An 18,621-nucleotide genomic window follows, 5' to 3' on the forward strand; every position below is an offset into this window, starting at 1 on the left:
AGCGCCCCATGCATGTAATCTCCATACAACAATTAAAATATTAAAATAAATACACTCGTAGCTTTTTCTTTTGAAGGAAGTTTTTATTTTTCAAAAACCGTGAACAATAGCCAACGCGTTTCATCTCAAGGAGACTTCATCAGGGGTTCATGATATATGAAATATTAATGCGCATCAGGGTCAGGAAATAGAAAATCACGATCTATTGAATAGATATTTCAGTGTCTAAAACCAAATAGGATTCTTCTGATAGATGATTGGATTCATATGAAAGAAACCTTCTTTAAATTTGTATGGTGTATAACTTTAAATTTCCTTAAAAGGAACTATTAGATAGTAGCAAGGTTGGATTCCTAATTAGTCTTATTTTAGTGAATATCAAGCAGGAAACTCTGTGGCAATATAATCCGTATATAGTCACCATAGTCACCAGATACAATAATTCCATGTGAGTGGGAGATGTGTGTTCACCTAGGAGTCCAGCCAGGTGAACACACAGCTCTCTCTCTCTCTCTCTCTCTCTCTCGCTCTCTCCCTCTCTCTCTCTCTCTCTCTGTCTCATCTTGCAGTACTCAGAATAGTTTTAATCAGGCAGCACATAATATAATATTATATATATATATATATATATATATATATATATATATATATATATCATGTTTATGCCAATTGGTCTACAGTATAAGAACCATTCACATTGTGTTACTGATATTGATGAAACCAGAGTATAGTCAGGAAGGGATGTTCCTGTTATGCATACTGCTATGCAGTATGTGCTGTCTCATGGGATGAGATTACCTGCTCTGTCGGGAATTACAGGGGACTTGCCAGGCAGCCTTGTCTTTTGCTTGGATTTCCTTCACAATGAATTCCCATGTCTGGCATTTTTTTCTTTCATTTCAAAAACTATGCAAAAGGGTAGGAAATGTCCATCAATTTGTTCTGTTACTGCTTGACTCCAATCATGTTTCCTTTTCAAACAAGAATCATAGATCTACTAACTGATTAAATGTTTTTTACTATTGCTAAATGTAAAATAAAAAAGGAAACAGGATGGTTTGTTTGCCATACAGATACAGGTTGAGTATCCCGTATCCAAAATGCTTGGGACCAGGAGAATTTTGGATAACGGATTATTCCGTATTTCGGAATATTTTAATATTTAAATCAGGCATGTCCAACGTTGGCCCTCCAGATGTTTTGAAACTACACATCCCAGCATGCTTTGCAATAGTTTTAGCATTCTCTAATAGCAAAACTGTGGCAAAGGATGCTGGGATGTGTAGTTTCACAACATCTGGAGGGCCAACGTTGGACATGCCTGATTTAAATAATGTATTTTGAAGTATCTTGCATTTATGCTGTATAAACACATAAAATACACACATATATATTTTACTACCACATGAAATGCACACAAATATATTTTATTTGTTAAAAAAACAAGGTTTCAAAACATGAAACAAAATTTGTGTACTATCTCAGATATTGAATTTAAAGGCCAAGCAATCATTTTCTTGTACATATATAGTGCCAGTTACATATCATGTCCTCAGTAGGGCTGTTACAAATGTCCCCAGTGAGTTTTTAGCAAAAAAACATTTTTTTTTTTCACTTTCTGGAATGTAGGGTTTTCGGAATAATTCGGATAACGGATATTCGGATACGGGATACTCAACCTATACTATTTAAATTCACAATAGCAAAGTGTAGGGAGGTGTATAGATGTTACGATGTGTCACAAAGAGCTATAGTATCATCATATTTTATGGTGGTGAATGAAATGCTTCCTAAGCCCCATACACACTAGGCGATATTGTTCACAATATTGTTTGCCTAGTGTGTACACTCCGTATTGTTAACAATGTGTGCACCCATGCGTCATCAACAACACCCACCCTTGTCTGAACATGTTCGGACGAGGGAGTCCACATCAGCGACAATAAACTCTGTAGTCACAGCATGACCGTCACTGACATTGTTCCCTAACATCCCCAGTATCGGCAAGTGTTTATGCCGATGCTGCACCCCCCACGCCGGATCCCTGCAGTCACCAATATTGGTGTAAGGGGGGATCGGGCAGTGTATATGGGGCTTAAATGTCCTATATTCACATCACATACATAGTACATAGGGGGAATTCAATTAGCCCTGATAATTTATCGAATTAAAAAAATATGGGTCTTTTCACATTTTTGCTTTGATATTTAAATAGAGCCTGTTAAATTATATATTTTCTGGCAAAAACAAACAAACACATCACGGTAATTTACTAAGATGTGAGTTCTTTTGAAGATGATATGTTGTCCATAGCAACCACACAGATTTTATCTATTATCTTCTAGAAGGTACTAAATAAATAAGAAATAGAATCTGATTGGTTGCTATGGGCAACATTCGATCTTCAATACAACTTCCATCTTAGTATATTTACCTCATAGAATACATGATATGTTCATGACCTATGTGTTTTCAATGCTGGCATTGCAGAAATATCATGTCTTTTTTTTCTGGAGCCTGCTGAGGTCCCAAAAAAAAATCCCAGATAAGTGCTGTTGTCAGCCACACTGGAGACTAATTGAATAGCCTTGGAGAAACGGCGTTGCCAGTAGTAGTCCACCTCCTGCTCCCAGGTAGGAGCACCACTGGAGAGAAATCTGTTGGTGTGGGAAAATGAAAGACCCCTGGAAAGATTAGTAGGACAGGTGGCGTCAGAAGAAAAGAGTCAGGTTTGAGTGAAGATCAGGAGATTAATAGTTAGGAATAAAGATATATTTTTATTTAGTCCAATTTATAGAGGACATATCTGACAGTTAAAAGAGTACAGGAAAAGGATAGAGGTAGGCATAGTTAAAGGTTTAAGATACACCTGCTTAGCTTGTCCACCAAGAGATAGGATGCATACCTCCCAACTGTCCCGCTTACCGCCGGAATGTCCCGGTATTCGGGTACGTTCCTGCGTCCCGCCTCGGGGCTGCCATTGTCCCGCAGTGGGGGGGGGGGGACAGTTGGGAGTCCCCCCTGCCTGGCGAGAATAGATGCCGTTGCAAAACGGGGGCCACGCTTTTTCGGGAGCATGTGCGGCTTTGCCATGTGGGAGTCCAGATCTCCCCCTTCAAAAAGTTGGCAGGTATGAGGATGCTGCTCAGCATCTCCAGCAGGGCCTCCCACATTAGAATCATGCTGAGCACCATAGCACCAGGCAAGGAAGAAGCTGGCAGATGAACCTAAACAATTCCAACGCTGCACAGCCTAGTTTGCCAACAAGTCCCTTTTTTTGTGCCTGGCTTCTGTAAAGACTATTTAAATTTGGAAGTCCTATGGTTATTCTGGGAGAGTAGGAAAGTATGTATTAACATCATGTTTTTATATGTGATGAAAGTTCATTTATTGTAATAAATCTACTGTAGTCATTATCTGGATCTTTTTATGGGCCAGATGTACTAAGCTTGAAAAATTATAAAATGGAGAGTGGTATACCACCAGCCAATCAGCTCCTTATTGTTATTTTACAGGCAGGGTTTGAAAAATGAAAGATAGGAGCTGATTGGTTGGTGGTTTATCACTTTTCAAGGCTTAGTACATCTCCCCCTATTTGACGTGAATACAAACATATTTGACATGCATAACACTTTCCTGAATAAGTAAGCATTTGCATCTGCCTATTGTGATGAGAAGAAGCCTTGCATAAGAAAAACTTCTTGATAATTTCCTGCAATAGAAAATGTAGCTTCATTTAATCCTTCAAACCATAATAAAAATAAGTCACTTGTGTTTTTTTCATGTTATAATAAACTATTTAAAAATCAAACTGTGGCTGTGACTTCAGAAGAGAGCAAAATCAGAGTAACCTTCTATTCACATGGTCAATTAACTCCAATTCATCACCCACTGCTCACTGTACAGCGCTTCAAAGAAAATAAAACTTTAAAAGTTGTTCATAGGGATTTATGCTCTATGTGAATCGCCCTTTCACCTGGTAACTGATCCCATTAAAATCGGTTTCATGAAGACAACCCACATTAAGAAATTCTTACGTGTAATATTCATCATGTTAAGAGGCCAGGAAAGAGCAAAATGGGAAAGTGTAAGATAAATGTTAAAAAATAATGGTGGAATTATATGAGAATTTAAGAACATAAATTGTGGGAAAGGCACCTTCTGTTTTCATAGTAATTACTTAAATTCTCTAGGACTATCATTCTTTATTTCACACAGTTCTCTACAGTAATACTGTTTTCTTCCTAGCAATAAAAACATGTATGTAATATCTATTATCTATCTATCTATCTATAATCCAAGAATGATGCCACTCCATAGACAAATTGAACAGTTTCAAAATGAAGATTGTATTGGCATACAAGCTTTCAGAGTTTAACCATCCAACAGCTACAATCCTACAGCTGTTCCTTATTGAATTGGAGTGAATTGGATATATTGGATGCTGACTGGACTCCAAGGAGAACACATATCCACCCCACAGGGAATTATTTCTATTGTCATATGACCATTCCATGGTTTAGAATACCACAGTGAAGTTCCAAGGTTCTGGTTGGATGTCCACTGATTTAAATACGTTTAGGAGTCTAGTCTTGCTGCTGACAAATTGGTCCTTATTCCTTTTAAGGAAGTCTAGGTTATTCACCACGAAGTTTGAATTAAGGTTTCTATTGTAAGAGGTGTCACACTAGTTTGTGCTCTTATCTTTTTCATTAATACTATAAAGATCATGAACCCCTGATGAAGTCTGTAACTAAGAGGAAACGCGTTGGGTACTGGTCACGACTTTGAAAATAAAAATAAAAATTTGAAATTTTGTTAAATATTGCACCCAAAAAAAGAACAGACACTGGCATTTATTAGCGGATATTTCGAGGATCTCTCACAGCAACATTGGCACTCAAAGAGTTAATGTTTACTATTAGAAACAATAGTTACATAAAAATTGATACTTGTGGCAGGATAATATGTTAATTCAATCATGGTGGCACTGGGTTGTGAAAACATAACCTGGACAAGTGGCACTTGTTCACTGACTCAAAAGTAAGCTTAAAAGCGTTGTTGTTATTATATGCCAATTAAATCATGACATATTGTATTTTATAACCTTTTGTATACAGTAACTGCCTACTGTTGTCCTATACATGACCTTTTATTGATTTGACCAGATGTACAGTTTATTATTTGTCTAAATGTAAGCTATGGGTAGTCAGCGTGTCTCTAGGAACCTGCTCACCATTTACAGCCAATTGTAAGGGATTGTGCTTCAAGTCACTATTGTCATGATGCGCATTAAAGGCAATTTCCTATTTTAGATTTGAGGACCCTCATATCCCCAACATTTTTGTATATTGGAAGCATCTGTCAGGAGCCATCTGCTGACCAGGGCCATACTTTAAAAACCCTTTTTAAAAGTCACAGTGTTTATTTTTTTATATATTCTTATAATTCCTCAGCGCTTTACAGAGAATATTTGAACATTCACACCAGTCCCCAGTGGGGCTTACAATCTATATTCCCTACCACATGTACACGCACACAGACATTCTAGGGTTAATTTGTTGGGAGCCAATTAACCTACCAGTATATTTTTGGATTGTGGGAGGAAACCGGAGTACCCGGAGTAAATCCACGCAAGTACGGGGAGAATTTCCATTCCCATGTACAGCATAAGAGACAGGACAAACTGTAATAAACTGTTAAATCTATGGAAACGCCCATCCATGCTGGAAGGTCCACCCCTCACCTGTGATCTCCTTGCTATAGGACATACTGTATTTCATATTTATTGTAAGTGATCTGTTCCATTTTTATTCGGCTTTATTTGCATCTCATGTGCATATACGGTATTTGTGTCATTTTGTATGATCATTTTTAAAAGCAAGAGCAAAAAAATGTTCACTATTCACGGTTCAATAACTAAGCCCTTTGCTTTGCATAAGTAAAGGAAAATGTTATATTGTCCACCACAGAGCAGTGAATATCAATAGTTCTCTTGCCCTCTTAATGAGCTCTGCTATTTTAATAGACTATATTAGTTCTCTGTTGTCCCTATTTAAGTGTGTTAGCTGTGCAGTGTCTTTTGTATAACAGTATTCATTTTCTGTTTAATATATACACTGGTGTAGGTGTCCCTAATATTACAGCTTGAGCAGGCAATGTTTATGGACTTAATTGGCTCGCCTAGCACAGTTTTTGATTTATGAGGCAACTAGAGATTCATTAATCTCTACCTCTTGTGAACAATTGGAACTTGTTTCTCTTTTATATGCAAATGTTTTGTTTGGCCAAGGTATTATTGTTGCTTGCTAAAACTTTTAGACTTTTAATGCTTACTGTGTGTGTTCAGAATTGAATTACATTATAAATAATAATACTAAAAAATAAGCTGTCTAAATCTGCGATAACGAATCTACTGTACTCTTTCTTTTCATTTAAATGTTGGTCAAACGCATCTCAATAGATATGAGAACGTGACATATTTAATTTGCTGCATCTGTTCATATTTTAACTCGTTTGTTTCTTGTGCAAACTAATTAGGTAATACCAATAACATTTGCAAACGATACCAACAGTGTTGAATATTGTGCTGAAGTTACGGTCACTCTACCGTGATTGTGTGGCACTGGCTGAGTCTTTCTGAACTTGCGGGAGTGAAATCTACTTTACGCGTTTCTCTGATTTATACATTGTGGATTTATTGGAGGAAATGGGCTAAATCGAAATATTACAGAACCTTTTTTCGCAGTAACTTTTTTGTTCTGAAGTTCTCCATGAATGCTTTATGTTGTAAGTTTATGATGGTTGGGATAAAAGTGTAGTCTTTCCTTTAAGTTGCTTTGTATGAACATCTGAACCGTTGGATATACCTCTGCAATACTTCAAACACAAATGAAAATAATTTTGGCAAGTCCAACATGCTACTTGTTCTTCGGTAATGTTTAATGCAAGATATTCCTGAGTCTGGATAACTGAGTGCTTAGTGCAGTAGAGATTCCTAAGTGCCGTGGAACCCAGTGGACTAGAACACACAGCAATTCAAAATCAATCATTCAGAGAGGAAAAAACATTAGTATGATATTTTCTCTTCATAATTTCAGATGCTTAAAGGTTTCAAAATCTTTTCTAAATTTAAATTTGATTGAATTAAATTTACAAAATAATGCCAATACCATTTTACAGTTTTAAATTTGAAATTCTTATTTGCAGTTTCTGTTTGAGATTTATTATTCATGTCCATGATTGGAAGTTTAAGATTTTTCTTGTGCATTAAAAGGTGAAAAAAGTTATAATTCTGGGATGAACATAGTAAAAAAGAAGCTGCTCTCCATTCCAGAAAGGCTTGTAGTAAGATAAAATTCCTTTGTGGCAGCAAAGGTCAGAAGAGGGAAGAGTTAATACAGGGAATATAGACAGATGTACAAATGTAGAATTTGTCTAGCTAGGATGAGCTGAAGGCTTCCAGGCTAGCATGTCCTACAGAAACTAAACTGGCATTAGTTATTTGAATCACAGATATCTACGGGGTCTTCCCAAGGTTCATAATGTATTACAAGGCCAACCATAGGCGCGCTCACGTCTGCGTCTCTCCATGGCACTGCGTCTCTCCATGGCAATAAGCATGTAATCCCCCGCTGGACAATGAACATGTAATCCCCCACTGGGAAATGAGCATGTAATCCCCCTAGGAAACAAGCATGTAATCCACGCTGGGCAATGAACATGTAATCCCCCACTGGGTAATGAGCATGTAATCCCCCTAGGAAACAAGCATGTAATCCCCACTGGGCAATGAGCATGTAATCCCCCTTGTGCAACAAGCATGAAATCCCTCATGGCAATGAGCATGATTCCCCTTGTATAATACATGTAACTCCTAGCAACGAGCATGTTGTTAAGCAGTATTTACGTGGCATAATATGTAACTGGCATTATGGTGTGTGGCATAATGTGTAATGGGCATCACATCTGTCAAATAATGTGTAATGGGCATCAAAGTGTGTGGCATAATGTGTAATGGGCATCAAGGTGTGAAGCGGAATGTGTAATGGCATCATGGTGTGAGGTGCAATGTGTAATGGGCATTACAGTGTTTGGTATAATGTGTGGGCATTACAGTGTGTGGAATAACATGCAATGGGAATTATGGCATGTGGTATACTATGTAATGGGTTTGTGATGTGGGTGTGACGTGTAATAGGAATTACAGTGTAATTTTTTGGGTGCGCGCCTTTGGCGCACACTGTACCTATTGTCCATGTTTTACAAAACTGTGTCAAGCCCTGCCATAATGTGTAATGGGCATTATGGTGTGTAGCATTATGTGGAAATGGCATTATGGTGTGTGGCATTATGTGGAATGGCTATTACAGTTTCTAGTATGTGTGTGTGTGTGTGTGTGGGGGGGGGGTGATTCATTCTGAAGTGCATATACATAAGTAAGTCACCTTTTATTTAGTTTTCATTGATGCCCAATAGGCGTTAATAGACATGCCCAGTAGGCGGTAATGGGCATGCCCAGTAGGCGGTGATGGACACGTCCAGTTGGCGGTGATGGACATGCCCCACCAATGGTGCACCCCTTACGGAAATGGGCTGCACACACCTATGAGTACAACGTCAGCTACACTTCTATGCATCAACAAGGCATTCATCAATATGTTGAGATTGGTAGAGCCCCACAATTTATTGGGTTATTCCAATCTGAAATTGGTGAAGAATCTCATTTAAAAGCATGGCTACCGATATACTGTACCAGAAAGCAGAGTATCTCTTTGACTTAAGGCCCCCATACAGTAGTCCAATTTGGCCACTTTTCACCTGATTCCGATGGATTGGGGCTAGAAATCAGGGGAAAAGTGGCCAAATTGGATGTGTTTGATATCCGATGCACAGTCTGGTGCGCATTGGATTGAAGTCAGAGGTCGGAACTGCTGCACTTCTGACTTGGACCCCTTCTGGCAGTGGTACATCACATGTCAAAGCACCGCACTCAAGCGGGATTGGATGGCTCCGCACTGCTGTGAGAAGTCGTAGCAGTGTGTGTCCACTGTAACAGGCATGCCATAATCTGATCCATGAGATTTACACAGTTTGCAAAAACATCAAATTTGAAAATAACTCTGTAGTTTTTCCATCTGTGCTTTCACATCAGGGACATGAAGAAGGCAGTGACACTGGATACCAGGAAAATCAGATGAACAGACTTATTAGAAAGGAGCACTAAAACATTTCCAACTATGGCCTGTTAATAATAAAAATCCAGCTACAAAGAAAAAAAATAACTATAAAGTTGATATTAACTAGTACACATATTGCTGTTCGGGTACTCACTTAATGTTACATGGGGATACATAACTTATAGTAGCTTACATGAACAGTTAAGTCTTCAGATGCATTTTTATTTTAATTCATTCCTGAAATTATTTCGCTGATTTCTATGTCTACCAAAAGAACAAAGATGATGGCACATTGTACCACTGAGAATTTATTTTAAGCTAATTGTTCTCAAGCCAGAAGAACGTTTACTCAACCTCTACCCTCAATATTGCCCAACAGGTCATGGTTTGAGGATTTCTGACTGTAGAAGGAGGTGGGGTATTACTGACCCACAAAAATAGACTAACTAAACTTGTTTAAATATATTTAAAAAAAATCACATTTATTAATAAAACCACACACTAAAATAAAATTATAACAATACAAGCTCACAATCACATTGCCACCTTTCAAGGCACGTTCTATTAGATCAGGCAGGCAACATAAACATCAGAAAAAAACATTATTGCAGGGAGACACAGCACATACAGCTAATTGGGATACCTTAATAACAACCATTGCGCAACTATTACTATACAACATCACCAAATATAGCTGTTATTGCACAACTGCACCAGGAATAAGGTACTGTTCGGGAACTGCTTTCTAATAAACCAAGGTCTGATTGCGTATTGGAAATTTTTGAGATACAGCAAAAATGCTGACCAATTTGACATTTTTGACCCAAAACCGGTGACCAAAGAGCAATATATGTGTATGTATACAGTATACATGCATATATATATATATATATATATATATATATATATATATATGTGGACCCATAGAAAACCAAGGGCCTGATTCAGAGTGGAGAAGTTGCAAATACCAAACAATCAGTATCTATGTATAATTTTATAGAATGTATTTAACAAATGCTACCTGAAAGCTGATTGGCTACCATGGTTAACCCCTCCTCGGGTCCACCCGGGTGCTGGACGGGTTCCCGACAGTCGGGATTCCGACGGTCAAAACGCAGACAGCCACGTGCCCGACGGCCACCCACTATTTTCCTCCGTGGGGGTCCACGACCCCCATAGAGGGAGAATAGAATAGGTGGCTTGCGTAGCGAGCCACCGTGCCCGCAAGTGGCTTTTTTGCACTGGCCATACTGTCTGACTCCAGGCAGTCGGGATCCCGACATCGGGATAATGACTGTCGGGATCCCGACTGTCAGAGTCCCATACCACACCCGTCCACTTCTCCACTGTTTTCACTGCTTGAAACAGTACATCAACCACTTTATTTCCAAAAGATTTCTTTAAAATTAATGTATTGCAGATATGCTTAAAATAAAGTACTTACAAATGGTTAGTTCTAATAAATAATCACAGCTGTCAAAGTTTACAATAGACACATTCCTCACAGAGCACAGTTTCAGATGCATTTTAGTAGGGAAATAACAGTAGCAAAGTTCATGAGTTTATCCTTTTGGAAAGACTGTTACTTAATGTAAATGACCATTTCCTGATAGCGACAGCTGTGTATACCGAAGTGGTTGTGTTGTGTAATAATTAATGATGAACAATATAAAAATAACATTACATTGAAACTTTACAACTCTGTGCTCTTAACACATTTTTATTTCAACAATATTTAATTGTTTACATTATATTTTTCTTTTTTTCGTTTAGCCAATTCAATGTCTAGGTGGGTAAAATAATGAAGAAAGATAAAATACACAATAAAACTTAAACTAGTAATAACTATCATACTATAAACAATAACATATAAACATTAGACAATAGACCTAAAAAAGGTTTAATAAAGCCCCTGGGGGTATATTTTCTATAGTGTAAGATTAAAGAAGTGATATTATTCTGTAGAAGGTGTTAGATAAATGAAGTAGAATCAGTTTAGTTGCTGTGGGCAACATTCCCACTTCTATAAACCTGCACTTTAGTAAATACTGTATACCACTGGGGTGAGATTTAATAGGATGAGAGATTCCGAAAGTGAGAGATTTGGTAAGAAATCTCCAGTTTTTTTAAAGTTGCAATCATTTACACTGCTAAACCAGTTTGATTTTGAAGTGTAAATGATTGCCGCTTTAAAAAAACTTGAGATTTCTCACCAAATCTCTCACTTTCTGAATCTCTCATCCTATTAAATCTCACCCCTGGAGTCTAAAAAAAATTCTAATTATATATTTTGTACAAATGTTCTGATGTGAAGAGATCAGTGATTGTGATGAAGGTGTAATTGATCCTTTGCCGTGAAAGTTAGTCTCAAATCTTATGAAAGAAACACAGAAGGCTGAATAAGCCTGAAGTGACATAAACCACTAAGGGTTCTCACAGGTTACACTCTGCTGTTGGTCACATGGCTATGGTAATGAGGATGGGCACAAGGCCTATCAGAGCAGGGGGAGGGTCTAAGCAGGGTAGGAATGATCACGAGTTTAGAGTGATCAACCCCTGTCCAAGAAGCCCCACCCACCCTTTCCTGTTTCTTTTCCTCTTCGGCGGCGGTAAAGAACGGTCATTCTTTAAGAACTCTGTATGTGTGTAGGTAGTGGGGTGCACTCTCCCTCGACAACGATTGTCATGGGCCATGCTTCTGCCCAGGGGATGGCCGTCACCACCAGGCCTGGTGGCTGACCAGGGAGAGTGGTCATCCAGCGTTGTATGTATGATTAAGTGATCTTTAACCCCACCTTTCCTATAATGACCGTTCTTTGGCGCCGCCACCATTCATAGTCTTAGTTTAATTGTCAAATAAATTTGACATTCTGTTTTTGAAACGCCAGCACTTTGTGTCGTGTCTTTATTTTAGGTTAAGTTTAGATAAGGTTATATATAAGTTGTATTTAAGTGTATCAACGGACAAGTGGGGCCAGGGGGATACCCGATGGTGAGTTTATAGAAGTAATAAAATACTTTTGATGCAAATATATATTCCAGCTGGTAGTGTTTTTCATAGTATACATAGGGGCCTATCAGTGCCTGATTAACCAATAGGCTGATTTAGCTGCAGCCTGGGAGACCAGGACTGGGAGGGGGGCTTATGGGTAACAGCCGAGGAACAAAATGAAGACCTAATTTATTCCATGCTTGTAAGCTATCACTCTCCCTGACAGTGGCGTAAATTCATCTCAATTGCAAGATAAATATTTGTGCCCCCCCCCCCCCCCGACACCAACACACACACACACACCACCTTATATAAATATAGGTATGCATGTGTGTATTTAGGTTATGTATATAATGTTTAATATAAAGAAAGTGTGACGTCTCTGGTAGCCCAGGGTCCCTATTGCTGGTAAATGGCCCTTTAAGAGATAAACTGCAGTCAGCTTCAGAAGCAGTATCGATGGCCTTGAATTAACTGATTCAAACTTGCAGGGGAGGAGAGGTGCCCCCTTGGGAGCAGGAGCCCGGCAGCAGATGACTCCATTGCCTCCCAGAGTTACGCCTCTGCTCCCTGCTGTACTGTGGGGGGAAGCATTCTTAAGGTGACTGCCAGATGGCTGTGCCAGTGTAACTTACTGATGGAACCATTACATGTATATTGTGCTACAGTGCCAGCAGGACTGCCTAAAGCCAAAGTCTCCTTTACATGCCACAAGCATTAAATCCAACATGCCAGCTGTATAACCTTTGTTATATATAAATGGGCAGTATGAATGATGAGTCCCTGATCACTCATACACGTGTGACTAGCAGCATTATAAGCAGAGCTACATGTGTATTAATATAAAGACAGCCCTAGGCATAGACAAAGTAGGCAAATGTCTAGGTCATTTGGAATGCCTAGGGACACGCATTCCAAACCTAGGGCCAGCTCAGCTAGACAGCGGGAAGCATCGGTTCTCGAGCAGTGCCAGCAGCTCTGCTGTGGCTGCCTGCTGCAATTGACGCAAAATTTTAATCGGCGATACTATTGTGTGGTCACACCCCTTCTTAGCAAGAGCACACTTCTGTATTCCAAATCATACACCAATTGTTCATTACTATGTATTTATTGTGAACCAGTAGGCTCTTAAAAATATTTTTTTAACATAATTTATTATGTGTCTGCATAGATTTTCTTATAGTAAAAACTAAAAGATGTTGCTGGAATAAGTAATCAACCCCTGCAGACTTTTATATTGTAGGCCTATTTTTAGCTGTAAATTTCTTTGGGTAAGGTTCTACCAGGTTTGTATACTGTTTCAGAATGATTTTTGACCATTCTTCCTTGCCAATTTAGTCAAATATGAAGTTTGGATGATTCTTGTGGATTGCAATTTTTTTTAAGTACTGCCGCAGACTCTAAGTTGTTTTGAACCTAATATAGGGGGGGGGGGGTCAATCCATGCCAAATTTAACGACAGTTGGAAAATCTGCACTCTTTAACAGTTTTCAGTCAAATTTACATTTGACCTGTTCAATCCTAGTGCTGATTTTTCAACTGTCGGAAACATTGGTGCTGTCAGAAAACACGTGGATCGGCTAAGTACTCGCAGATCCACGTGTTTTAGTTGAAAATAAGGCAGTTTTCAACTATTTGATTGGATGCAAATTTGACAGAAAAGCCAGACGAAAACAACTGCATTGAATTGGTATGTCTGGATTTTTTAGCTACCAGAAAAAAATGACATCATTAAATACCCCCCTTCTTTTATTTTTTTACCTTTATCTTTACTTTATTTTCCAATACAAAAAGTAAGACATTACATGACAGACTACAACCGGACTGATATCCTGCCCTTAGTCCTGCATAGGTTATTTTACATCCATGAGATTAGCAAGAATACCCCCCTTCTAGCACACTAATGCACTTTTTCAGTGTATTTTGTACTATGCATTGGTCCTTCAATTTTAATATGATGCTCTGTCCCCTCTGAGGAAAAGCATCCCCACAGTTGTATGTTTCCACCCCATACTTCACTGGTGGTATGATGTTTGCTGAGGAATTGCAGTGCTAGGGTTGTACCACATATGGCAAAAAAGCTACATTTTTGTTTCATTTGATCACAAAATCTTATCCTACATTTAGCTGAGTCACTCTAATGTTTTCCTGTGCATGCCTGTAATTTTATATTTTGTTTACTTAGAATGCATGTACTATAGGTATTCATTTTCACAATTTTCATTCAGATTCACAGTTCCCAAACGCTATCCTCAAGGCACCCCAACAATCTCGAAGCCAGATGCACTAAGCTTCGAAAAGTGATAAAATGGAGAGTGATAAACAGCCAGCCAATAACCTCTTACCTGCCATGTCACAGACTGGGTTTGAAAAATGTCATGCAGGAGCTGATTGGTTGGTTGCTTATCACTCTCCATTTTAGCACTTTTGAAGCTTAGTGCATCTGGCCCTCGGTTTTTAAGTATATTCATGCTTGGCCATAGGTGACTTATGTGAAAAAAAAGATCATATACACTGGGTGAAAAAAAGTTGTTTCCTTTATTTGTAGCAGGTAGATAGCATAGAGGCTTGAGAGCTCGGCAATTCACAAGGCACAGCATAGCAGGTGTTCCAGCAGGCAATACATAGGTTTCCCAATGTTGGTACAGAATTCCAGAGGTCCCTAATGTAGCCCCCACGTTCTAAGGCTCTTACACAGCCACTAATTGGCATTGGGAACCCTGACCCTCTGCTCTGAACAGACATATAAAAGGAAACCACAGGTGTTGTTAATTAGCTAAATAATTGGGTACTTGTGTATTATAAGGGCGCCCACGATTTACATCGTAGGGCATTGTACAATTAATAATCGGTCGTATCGCATGCGATCATATCGCATGCGATGCAATGCGTCCCGACCCAAATGTTTAATTGTACAGGCACCCTGATGGGTGATTCCTATGTTAAATGCACCCCCAGACCCGATTTTTAATTGTACAGCCATCCTGATGGGTGATTACTATGTTAAATGCCCCCCCATTGTTAACGCCACCCCCACTATCAATGCCAACCCAAAGCGTGGCGAGCGCAGTGAGCCCGCGAGGGGTGGCGGTATGCGTCCTCCGACCTTTTCATACCCCTACTATCCACGTCGGCGTGGAGTTGATTCTATATAGTGTGGCGAGCGCAGCAAGCCACTGAGCCCGAAGCGTGGCGAGCGGACGCGGATTACTTCACATGTATTCCGCGTCCCCAAGCTTCGGGCTCGGTGGCTCGCTGCGCTTGCCACACTATCTAGTAATCACCCATCAGGGTGGCTGTACAATTTAAAATCTGGTCTGGGGGTGCATTTAACATAGGAATCAGCCATCAGGGTGCCTGTACAATGTTAAATCGGCTATGATCGCGTTGCATCGCATGCCATTATAATGGCATGCGATGCGACGCGATATAAAAATTGTACAGTCGGTCCTGAAAACCTTCAAATTGGTTCCCATCGCATACCTTAATTAGTGGTATGCGATGCGATGGGCGCCCTGATAATACACAAGTACCAATAATTCACATCAGATCTTAGAACAAACCTGCCCGGCTGAACTCCCCCCCCCCACGCACGAATCACCACATTTGCATGTGAGTGGATGTATATGCTCGTTCGTTCTCGCTAAGCAGTGAACGACTGCTGCTTAGTAAGAGGTACTGAATGAGGAATGCAGTTAAGATCCCGGCGGTCGGGATCCCGGCATTCAGAATCCCGACGCCGGAATCCCGACCGCCGAAATCCCGACCGCCGAAATGCCGACACTTTCTCCCTCCTGGGGTGTCCACGACACCCCAGGAGGGAGAATAAAATAGCGTGCCGAGCGTAGCGAGGCACCGGGCCCGCTGCGTGGCGAGCGCAGCGAGCCCGCAAGGGGGGGCGATCCACGTCCCCCCCTTCTCGGCAATTCGGCTGTCGGGATTCCGGCGTCGGGATTCTGAACGCCGGGATCCCGACCGCCGGGATTCAATACTGAATCCCTGAATGAGGCCTTAAATTGAGCAGTGCATGCTGGGACATGTAGTGTCACAGCAGCTGGAGTGCCATAGGTTGCCGAGATCGGCATTATCCCATTTATAATGAATAACTCATATACTTTAAAGCACAGGAAGTTTTGTTAAGAAAATGAAGAATATTAAAACATGTACATTAGAAAAATATATATTTTTATTATGCATATTCTACAAGTTGTATTCTTGAAAATTCAGACATTTAGTTACCCAGAGAGTCAATAGTTTCAAGAATATGAGGTAGGGATATAGGCTTTTATTGTTGCTATTTGTTACACCGTTGCATTCATTCAATGTAATACTAATCCTGTTGTATGCACCCTGAGGCTAATGGTTTCAGTAGATCTTGCTTAAGTTGCTGTGGTACTTCAAGTAATGCAGACACTTTGAAAAACTGATGTGCCTCTGAGGACTAGTTGATTTCTACTGCTGCAGTGTGAATCAAGCTAAGAACCTGCGTTCATAAACAAAGTTGTAACTTGTGCAAAAGGGGCCTAACTAAACCTGTATCCCATCTAGAATTCTAGACAAGGCTTCAACCTTATTTATTGTTTACAGGATTTACAGTCTTTCCTACAATATTCATCCTATGAGATTAGAAATACTGAATTGTCCCTTTCTTTTTCTAAATTGCAAGACACAGCTAAAATATAAAGCAAAGTTAACACGATTCAAGCTTTCCCTACCGATGATGTTATAGAGTAAAGGCCCATACACACTGGGCGACTTTGAGCTGAAAGCCGCTCAAAACCGTAACTATGGGGGGGGCTAGGGGGTCACGCGCCCCAGGCGCTGCATGGGGGGGGTTTCTGTCAGGTCCGGGCAGCGGGGGGCTGGGCAGCAGGGGGCCGGGGACAGGAAACGGGGGTCCGGGGACAGGCAGCAGAGGTCCAGGGAGGGGCAGAGGGGGTCCGGGGACGGTGCAGCGGCAGCTGGAAGCAAGCTATGCCATTTGCCGGGTGGGATGCAGATTTTGTAAAGACTTGCCGGACGCTGATTGGCTGAATTCTCTCATTACCAGCAGATGAGCTGCTTTGAGGACTGTTTTGCATAGCGCTGCTCTATGCAAAACCGTCCGCCCCCCCCCCGCGGACGGTGCCAGGCTGAGGGAAAGCCACTCAGTGTGAATGCACTGAACGGCTTACCCCACATCGATGACAGCGGTTATCGCTGTCAATACATGCTGGGCATAATCGCCCAGTGTGTATGGACCTTTACTATACAGGATGTAGTCAAAAGATTTACAATGATGACAATCATAATGTCTACATTGTTAACATGTCTTCAGGTAATGTGTTGACATTCTCATAATGTTGACAAGTGAAGTATCTACATTGTCAAAATGTTGATATTAAAGATTGTAGGTGGGAGGGTTGGAGTTAGGCTTCAGGGAGAAATTAGGGATAGTCCCTAGAGGTTAGGTTAGGGGCATGGACTAGGGTTAGGGACAAAGACAAATAATCACCCAATACTCCGGGTCTGAGGTCTGACCACCAGGATTTGTAAAGCACCACTGCAGACACCGAAAGAAGGCAAGTCACCACTTGTCCACCAGGGAACATGTCGACATGATGAATGTCGACATGGTTAGTGTTGACATTATGTTGACATCAGCGGCGTAACGTTCAATTCAGTTATCAGGAGGCAAGTCAAAATATGGTGCCCTCCTCCCCTTAAGAATGGTGTGACAATGGCCGGGGGGACAGGGTCTGGACTGTAGCAGGAGCAGCAGCGGGTGCACCAATGCTTGCTGCAGTGCCGGATGATCAGTACTAGGCAGGAGCTGTATTGTCCCCTATCGCAGGTGTTATCAGGGCTCCTGGAACAGAACTGATTAACTGTGCTGCAGCAGAGGGTGCACCACAAAGCTCCATTGGAAGAGCAATGGTCACACTTGGACCCACTGTAAACCAGCTGGTGCCCCTTTAGGGCTTAGAGCCTGGAGGCAGGAGAATCCATTGCCTCTGGCAGTTATGCCCCTGGTTGACATTGTCATTCTGACATTATGATATCTTGACATTATTACTATTGACATATCATACCCAACCCCTTCATGTTTATCTATAGGGCTTTAATCCATGCCCAGAATCCTACAATGTACATTCAAGTTGTTATCACTTTACACATAGACAAGTTGCCAATGAATTCCAGCTGCTGATGTGACTTTTAGATGCAGACATCTGGTCACACTGTGCACCTAAATATTTGTCCATGTTTCCACAAGCCATCTTACAAAGTGATGCTTGGACAGTATGAATGAATGAAATTCTAATAACATTAAAGATCTTGTAACATAACTTGAACCACCCACGTATTACAGCTTTAGATTTATATAGATATATATATTTTTTTCCTAGTGACTACAGAATATGGAATTTTGTGTATGAGCAATAGCACAGAGAGAGGAATGGAGTGTGTATT

At 40.4% G+C, this 18,621-nt stretch overlaps 1 protein-coding gene across 7 annotated transcripts in view; it reads left to right on the forward strand.

The window, feature by feature from the left end:
- The window catches only part of RBMS3 (RNA binding motif single stranded interacting protein 3), a 545,406-nt gene that overhangs the window by 397,947 nt on the left and 128,838 nt on the right, over positions 1-18,621 (forward strand). The gene's annotated exons all lie outside the window — the stretch shown is intronic.

The sequence above is a fragment of the Crinia signifera genome, chromosome 5, assembly GCF_055691185.1.
Source record: "Crinia signifera chromosome 5, ASM5569118v1, whole genome shotgun sequence".
NCBI classification, from domain to species: Eukaryota; Metazoa; Chordata; class Amphibia; order Anura; family Myobatrachidae; genus Crinia; species Crinia signifera.